The sequence below is a fragment of the Psammomys obesus genome, unplaced genomic scaffold (assembly GCF_907164565.1).
Source record: "Psammomys obesus unplaced genomic scaffold, mPsaObe1.curated_primary_1811, whole genome shotgun sequence".
Taxonomy (NCBI): Eukaryota; Metazoa; Chordata; class Mammalia; order Rodentia; family Muridae; genus Psammomys; species Psammomys obesus.
In genome coordinates, this window is record NW_026593931.1 from 915,452 (window position 1) to 924,376 (window position 8,925).

The 8,925-nt window shown below is 51.0% G+C and overlaps 1 protein-coding gene across 2 annotated transcripts in view; it reads left to right on the top strand.

Moving 5' to 3' along the window:
• The first annotated feature begins 8,418 nt into the window (after positions 1-8,418).
• Fbln2 (fibulin 2) overlaps positions 8,419-8,925 on the top strand; it is a 59,264-nt gene continuing 58,757 nt past the window's right edge. Inside the window, exon 1 of one of the 2 annotated variants that reach the window (XM_055617526.1) lies at positions 8,419-8,500. The gene's annotated coding sequence lies outside the window, so the exon portion shown is untranslated. The remainder of the gene's footprint in view (positions 8,501-8,925) is intronic. The other variant, XM_055617527.1, reaches the window with a different exon arrangement.

Consider the following 8,925-nt stretch of genomic DNA (forward strand, 5'->3'; position numbering starts at 1 on the left):
CTTTTTGTGCTCCTTTGGGGGATCTGGAGCCCAAGCATGGAGATTGATCTTGAGCCCAAGCATTCAGGAGCCTATGCTGGACTGATGACCAAGGACTGAAGAACCTTACTAGGGGCTTCTTGGTTTACAGGGGCTGGATCCAGCTGGTCAGTGTGATACCCAGGATATGGGTCTCCGCATGGTGTCTGATTTGGGCTTTAGCAGGAGGCCAGAAGGAAGAAGGGGCTGAAGCAGCTTCCAGGAGGAAGCTAGTGGGAGTAGACCAGAAGGCAACTTAGTACCCACAGCCAGGACAGATGGGTGGATCCATACAGGCTGCTAAGCCAAGAAGGGCTGGCATATCTGGCACATTAGCGTGGTCTGCTAACCCTGAGAGCGGCAAGGAGAAAGACCGAATCCATGATTGTCCAATTGATCCTAGCTTTATTAAATACTGGCCAGGAAGATGGACACTGGCTAGGTCCATAGCTGGGATTCTTAGAGAAATGGTGCTGAATTAGGTCAATGGCCAGGAAGATGGACACTGGCTAGGTCCATAGCTGGGATTCTTAGAGAAATGGTGCTGAATTAGGTCAATCAGGTGCCTCTAAAGACTAAACCCACACGCTATGTGCTTTATGCCTTAGTCTAATTGTGCACAAACATACATCCCTGATGTAGTCTCTGCTTATGTATCTCCCACTTACACGTGATCAAGCACATCCTGTGCACTTGGGGCAACACACCTTGTTTACAGAAGTGAAAACATGAGACTTGTTATCCTATATGAGCAGTAGTCCCCAGCATTCCAGGAAGTTATCCGTCCTTGGATAAGCGGGGCTTGCAGGTTTAGTCCTTATAGGTCACCTCCAATAATTATTACCAGCTTGGGTCCTATTACCTAAAGCCTAAAAGTTGCAGTGTGGAAGGAGAATCTTTAAGGGCTATGCAGAGCCTGGCATAGCTCAGTCCCTGGCACAGCCTTGGGTCAGGGGTAAGCTGAATTAAGGTCATGGTGGCAGAATCCAGGAGGAAACAATCATAGAATCCAGATTGAGAAGGATACAGATCTGAGAAGACAGATACAAAGGACCAGAGGGCATGTTTGAACCCCAAACAGAGTAGCTCTCTGTGTGAGGAAACTGTCTCCCATCCCTGGAGTTGCTGTAGCATATATGAAACTGGCTCTCCCAACTCCATCTCATTCCTTCCTCTGGGTTTAGTTGGGTAGAGAGCCTGTGCTGCCCTACAACCCATGGAAGGGGTTTGCAGATCTGTCATGTATTCCTATGGTCCCCAGGGCCCTAGGGGTATCAGAGTTGAGAAAACATAGCTTGCTGGGTATAGCCTAAAACCGAAGAGCCTGAGACTCCAGAGGGACAAGGGGCATGGAGCCTCAGTTTTGTCACCTGTGAAGTGGAGCCATGCTGCTTAAGCTCCAGTGTGGTGGAGTAAGACATGGGATGCCTGTGCTCCAACATGAGCTGTCTGAGCTGTTGTCATTGAGTGAGTTTGACTTGTGGAGCCTGAAGCGACCTGGCCAAGTGAGTCAGGTGGTTCAGAACATGTGAGCCTTGGGGAGCAGTAGAGCTGCTGCCAGCTGCACAGCTCTGACACATGCTGGAATGGGAGACAGAGGCTCAGGGAGGAAGACCAGGAGTGGGGCTCAGCTCCAGAAAGCTCTGGCCAGGCTGCCCAGCCCCCCATTTTCTGGTATCTCTGTGTTAGTACTGCTGTGCTTGCTATTAACAGGCAGCTGCTCACAGGGCCTCAGCTCAACTGCAAGTGTCGTGGTCAAGAGGGCTCACTACCTCTGGGAAGGTGTGTTCCTCTGGCCCCTACAGTCTTTAGATGCTTATAGCCCCAAACTCATGAATTCCCAAAGGTTGGGAAGGTAGCCTGCAAGGCAGATGGAGGTTGTTTGCAAAAGCCTCTGTTTTCTCATATTCCTGGTGATTCTTTTCCCTCATCCTCAGGTAGCATGCTCCAGGACAAACCTTAGCATGTAGAATGGGGCTGGAGAGGCTGGAGGCATGTTTAAGGGCAATTGATTGATGAATGGATGAATATATGAGTGAAACAGCTTGCCGTGTCTTAGAATGGAGGAAGCCATTCTAAGAAGAACCCCAAAGCCTGAAGCCTTAGAGCAGTGTTCTCAATCTGTGGGCTGAGATCCCTTTGGGAGATCAAATGACCCTTTTACAGGGGTTGCATATCAGATATCCTGCATATCAGATATTTGCATTATGATTCCTAACAGTATCAAAATTACAGTTATGAAGTAGCAACAACAATAATTTTAGAGTTGGGGTTACCACAACATGAGGAACTGGGGTCACAGCATTAGGAAAGTGGAGAACCACTGCTTTAGAGAAAAATTTTGGTGGGTCTGTCTTTATCAATGGGAAAAAAAATCCCTACACAATAAAGCATGTGGCCAAAGTGTAGGAGTGTATGCAGAGAAAAGGGTGTACCCCCTTTTGCAGAGAACTTCAGAAAGACAGGCTGCTGCAGGTGATGAGGTACCCTCTCCAGAGTGAAGGTAGCCTGGAGGCTGGGCACTTGGTGCCAGGAGTTCAGGAAGAGTCAGCTCTTGGTGGGGCAGAGAAAGTCATGCAGCCTTCAGGGGTCTGTCAACACAAGTGCCAAAAGCATCCAGAGTTGCATGTGTCCTGTGTCACCAAAACTTCTTGGGGTAGGGGGTGGACAGGTGCCCACATCCAAATCCAAAGATGCTCCTCAAATATTTTTTTTATAGTAAAAACATTTAGAAATGGTCAGGGTTGGATCAACAAACTGGTCAGAATGGAGGGGAGTCCTGAAGAGATCCTGACCACAGTTGTGGGGGTCTGGGTGACACAAAAAGGGGCCAGAACAACTCACAGAGAGTCAGTAACCAGCAAGTGTTCTGACCACAGACAGGCATCCATGTGCTCAGGCTTTCTCTCTCTCTCTCCCTCTCTCACTGAGGTAGACATTCATAGGTACATATGTTGATACAATCCTACATGCATTCATTTTCATAAAACAAAAGTGATTGAAACAGATTCTTTTTAAAAAATAATTTATTTAATTTTTATTTTATGTGAAGGTGTCAGATCCCTTGGAACTGGAGTTACAGACAGTTGTGAGCTGCCATGTGGGTGCTGGGAATTGAACCCAGGTTCTTTGGAAGGGCAGACAGTGCTCTTAATTACTGAGCCATCTCTCCGGCCCGAAACAGATTCTTCTGAGAAGACATTTGCTGGCATAGACAGTGTGGTACATATTATCTAATTTATTTATTAAAATCAGAGCCAGCCTCTTACATTTCAGAAGTGGAGAAACCAAGGCTTGGAGTGGACAGAGGCTGGCCAGGACTAGGTTTCCTGCTACTGTGAACTGTCCTTGAGGGTTGTCTTATTTTGTCTTCGGCAGGTCACTTTCCTCTCTGGGCTTTTCTGGAAGGTGGTGAGGCTCCAGGCATCCCTAGCCTGCTTTCCAGCCAATGGTGAGATTTTCACTCTGAGTGCAGCACTCTGCCCCCTTCTCTTTCCCCAAGCCAGTAGAGCTGGCCTGAATGGCCAGGCTGGGCCAAGTCTTGTCCTGGGTGACCAGAACTTCTGAGAAGTGCCAGAAATTTCATCACATCAGGCAGACGGAAGGGTTAGATGAATCAGTAATGAGCTGGACCACAGAGGTGGAAGCCTACCATTCCCAGACAGAGGCGTCAGGCCATCATCGGCTTTCCTGGAACATGCAGGAAAATCATAGAAGAGTAATAGCTCCCCACCTCCCCAGGAGTTCCATGTGCTTCAGACCCTCGAGCACCTTTTCAGGGGCACCTGGCCTCTGCTCACAATGCCTGGGACAGTGGAGAAAGGACAGAGTGTGAAGATTTCATGGGACCCTGCACCCAGCCCCAGCTTCTTCAAGTGTAAAGCAGGAACAGTGATGAAAATCTGGACATTGTGAAGTATGGGAAGGGGCCTGGAAAGTTCATGGGTTGGGGGATGGGGGCTGCACGTGGTAGGCCATTTTTGTGTCACTGAATCAAGTTTATCAGCTGAGCTTTTCTGCAGGAGAGTCTGTAAACAAGAAACTCTTGGTCAAATTGGCCAAAGCCTCAAATGAAATAGCTATTTTAAAACAGCAACTCAGAAGCTTCCAGAAGCAAGTACTTACTGGTCCCTATAGGGGAAGCCTGAGATTGGATGGCTCTAGGCTGAGCTGAAGCATCTGTCATCAGGAGTCACTCACTCTAGAGCTCCTGTGCTGCTCAGAGCTGCTCTCTGTTCGCTCCTGGCCATGACACATGTCACAAAGTAGTGCCAAGCCCAGTCTCCAACATCAACCAGGCACAAGTGTCCTCTTTGGGCTCCCTTCAGGGTCCTTCACTCAAGTTACTTTCCTTCCCGGATCCAACCACTGAAGCTGGGGATAAACTCCTCTAGCAGGCCACACCTGAGCCGGGTGCCTAGTCAGGAAGTGAGCGATTCTCCCAGTCTGAATGAATCATGTGGACCCAGGATTGAGCCAGGAAGGTTCTGAAGAGGCTCTGGTACCCGGGGATGTACCTAGGCAAAAAACTGAAATGCATAGGTCTTGTAGGATCCATAAGCCCCACCACTAGCTCCCCTCATTCCCACAGGAGATTCCTGTGTCCAACACAGCACATCTGGGCTTCTTATCAGAGATCTTAGTCAGGTACAGGCCAGGCTGCTATAACAAAGGGGCCTGTGCTTTGGTGCATTTCCAAGTGAAGGGCCAGAGCAGGTAAGGCCACCTGCTCTGTGATCAGGGCATGACCTGTGTCCAGCTATAGGGAAGTGAAAGGAAAGGTCAGGCTTGTTCTTTCTCAAAGCTGGTCATATTATTCCTGCTTCTCTTCAGTGGTCCAGAATATTTGTGACTGTGGCAGCAGGAAGTACAGTCCTTAACCAGGCTCGTGTGTCTATCTGAAATGAAGGGATCTAGTTCCTGCCACAGGTGGAAAGGGTTGGGTGGGTGGAACAGATCCATGGTGAGCTGGAAGGCAGAGAGGTGGGGTTGTTCCCAGGAGGGCAAACAGCTTCTCACAGTTTTAGCCTTGAGGATGGGGTGTGGATGGATGAAGGGCAAGAGGGTGGGAATCCAGACCAGAGAGGGCTTGAACCTGGGCCCTAACAGTTGACTGTGTTTCTCTGTATCCAATCCTTGTTCATGTCAAGTGCTAGTTCCTGCTCAGGTGTCCCCGGGGCCTAGGTTGGTGATGCAGCCACTTTGGGAAGGAGGCAGGGCAGGAGCAACATACACAGGCAGGAATTCCAGGTGCCGATGTACCACCATCTAGAAGGTGGGGGAAGCCTCAGGGGTTCCAGGCAGCCTTTCTCTTTTTTTCTTGCAGACTCCCCTCTCTTTGGGAAGGAACAAATCTGGGAAGGCCTTCTGCCCAGCAGTGGTATACCTATCAGGTTCCAGGGGATTACTGGGAATTCAGACGCTCCACTCTACCCACTGGAGAAGTGGACCTAGGCAGTGTAGACATTTATATTTCAGATAAAGACATAAAACACCAGAGTTCTCTGTTCATTGTCATATAGAGCTGTCTGGGACAGTACTGCCAAGCATCTTTGCAGGAGAACAGGGTGGTGGTGGGGGTCATACCACCCCTCTGAAAATCACTGGCCATCGTTTCTGAAAGTTACTTTCATTCAGTTTCTGCTGCTGTACGAAGAAAAGAGTCTTATGTAGCTCAGAGTCTGGGAGAGCCGAGATTACTGGGCCAGCATCCTGGGGAGGGCCTCTGGGCTGCACCACATTATGGAGGGAGCTCTGTGAGAGGGACAGATCACATGTCAAGACGGGAAGTCAGAGGAGGTGGGGGGCAGGCAGTCTGGGTCTTTACAACAAAGTCTCACTGAGCCGTGCCTGAGAGAGACTCATTAATCCCATCTGAGGGTGGAGGCCCCGCAACCTAACCACGCTCCATCAGGCCCACTTCCTGAAGATTCTATCACTGCAACATTTTACCCTCCAGATCACCCCTACCCAGGAGCCTCAGGGACACTCAGGGCTCATGAACCTGAGGACCTTCATGTTGTTCAAGCCACAACAGAGCCTTTTCTGAATTGGTGAGACAGAAGACTCTGCCCTGGAGAGTCTTGGTGGCTCTGACATCTACTGGCCTCTTCTGCTGTGCAGCTAGGAACCAACAGACTGGTGCTCAGGAGAGCTGTGGCTGCAGGAGAGACAGAGATGCAGAGTGGGTGGGAGTAGAAGAGCCAGGACAGATTTTAATAGGAGTCCTGGCCCCATGCTGCTTATAGCAGGAGGACAACATCTGGGTGCCCATAGCTGCTCTTTGCTCTCCAAGTTTGAGTCCCGATAACATTTATTACACCTTTTCTCCCACAAATGGCCCAGGGTGAAGGTTTGTAAAGAACATAGTAACAATAAACCTGAAACCAAGGGCTTAGCATGCACAGTCACCGATTCCAGCATCGTCTACACAGTTCCAGTGTCTCCATGGGGATCACCGAAGCTAAGACTTAAGCACTTTAAGCCAAGGCAGTGGTCTTCCTGAGGCCACCAGGTTCCCTCCCCCAAAGACTATAAACCTTTTCTTCCTGGTCCAGGTGGCCAGGTGGTGTAGGTGAGCCCCAGGCCCGCTGGCTCTGGCGCCTCTGTGCCCAGGGAGGCCATGAGATCTCACTAGTGTGAATAACACCTCTGCCCCCTGTGACACTCTGTCTGGGCCTTATCAGCCTATAACTTCCTCCAACTTTATGTCAGCCAAGCCCCAGCCCCAAATTCCTGGTGAGTGATGCATACTCTGTCTTCGATAAGAGTTCTGGCAGGCTCTAAGCAGGCCACAGCTCTGGCTCAGATGACGGAGGTGGGAAACAGCCTCTGCTTTATCTGGTAGAAAGAGAGCCAGGCCCAGGCTCCTTGTCTGCAGCCTGAGCCTGAATTTTGGCTGCTTGCCTCCCCTCCTTTGACCCAGGACTTGTAGTGGGGAAAGGGTCCATGCTTGTTGCACTTTTGCTCTTGGCAATAGAAGGAAGGATTTCATCTGCTGTTTATTCTCATATGTGATTTACTGAGCACACCCTTCTGGAACTTTGGGATTTCAGCTCAACCCCTTGATTGTAGACTCTGATAGCTCCTTGTTCAATTTGCAGTAGAGGAAGTAAGTCAATGCTCAGACGGAAGTGACTTGCCCTAGGACACACAGTTCCATGTGACAACCCTTAGATGCTAAGTTACTCTACCGATGATCATTGATAAATCAGTCTCAAAACCGCAGCCAGCCAGGGAGAGATCGCAGCCCAGTGGCAGGATAGAGGGGCTCTGATGGAGTCTCAGAGAAGGCTTCACTGAAGTGGGGACATTTTAGGTGTATCTTAAAGCAAGAACGAGCTAGCTCTGGGCCCCTGGGGGAGAGATGTTCAGTAGAGGTTAAAAGCACATGCAAAGTCCCTGAGAGAGGTCTCTGGAAAGGACCCATGGAGTGAAGGCCTGCCAAGTTTAGACAGAAACTGGGACAGCCTGGGTCAGACTTTTTCCAGTGGCTTTGGTTCCCACATCCCATCCTGGTTCCTCTGTGAGTCCCTGGCTCTTTCTGGTGTCAGCTATGTAAACCTGTAGATAGCCTCCCTACTCTATGTTTTTGTTTGCTCTTGGCTGCCTCACACATGTCCTGGGCCACAGGAGTCTTACTTTTGGGCCACAGCTGCTGCTAGGATGAGAGATAGTGGCTTAGGGGCATGCATCTCTGGCAGATATGGGAGGTGGTTTATAGTTTTGGATCCCAGACAGTAAGGTTCACTGTCTGCTTTCTACCTCGCACAGACATTGGGACTCCTGAGAGTGGACAGTGGCGACCAGAGGCTAGATACCTGCCTCGTTGGGGAGGCGGGGAGCCAAGGACCCAGTAATGATATGTTTTGAGTTTATATCTTGCAGAGTGTTGACTGCCTGTTGGACACTGTGCTGTGGATGACAGGGTTCTCCACATTTACCCACCCACACGGGTCAAGAATACTGGCTAAACCACACAGTGGTACAGGTCACAGAACTATTTTGAAAAAAAGGACAGGGTGATCTAGACTGTGCAGAACTGAGTGTGCGTGTGGGTGCGTTCATGCCTAGTTTCTGCAGGCCTGTCCCCTGGGCAGCTTTGTGCTTGGGCAACCTCTGGCCATCACAGCATGCTCTAGGGTGCTGTGGCAAGGAGAAGCTGAAGGGTGGCGCGGTACTAAGCTATCTGAAACTCAAAGTGTAGCCAGAGCGTGGAGAGGGGGCGCAGAAAGGGGGCTCAGAGGCTGGGAGAGAAGAGCCCTGGTTCCTAGGCTTCCATGCGCGCTGGTTGAGCTTTGGGCTGGGCGAAGATGTCTTGGCAAAGGCCGAGGCTCCGCCCTGAGGCGGGACCTGTGGGGCGGGGCCTCAAGGCCCGGCTCGTCCCGCTCTTCTCCGCCCCGCGCCGCGCGCAACCGGGCTCTGAATTCACCGACGGCAGTGTGCAGACCGACGGACGGCGGAAGGCGGAGCAGCGCACCTGGTGAGTACGGGCCTCCGGGTTTCCACGCAGCTCTCCCTCCAGGATGGTCATCTTCTCTTGATCCCTGGCTGCGTCCCTCCGGCCCTCCAGCCCCCAGTCTTGTCCCTCAGGGTCTCCCAGGGTCACTACCCCCCTAGAGCAGGGAAGACAGGGCCTCTCGGTCTGGCACCACCCCATCGGCAGTCACACACTGCCACACACGCACTCACGCTAGCAGAAGTTACTGCAAACCCTGCAGAGGCACAGGCCACCCCAAACCCCAGTTCAGACTCTCTCACGCAGGGGCTGTGCACACTAACCTCTTCTACATCCCTTTGCACTCGCATGCTTTCTTTCACACACACACCCGCCTTTCGTTCAGGCATCCCTCAGACATGCAAGTGTGTGTGTGTGTGTGTGTGTGTGTGTGTGTGTGTGTGTGTGTG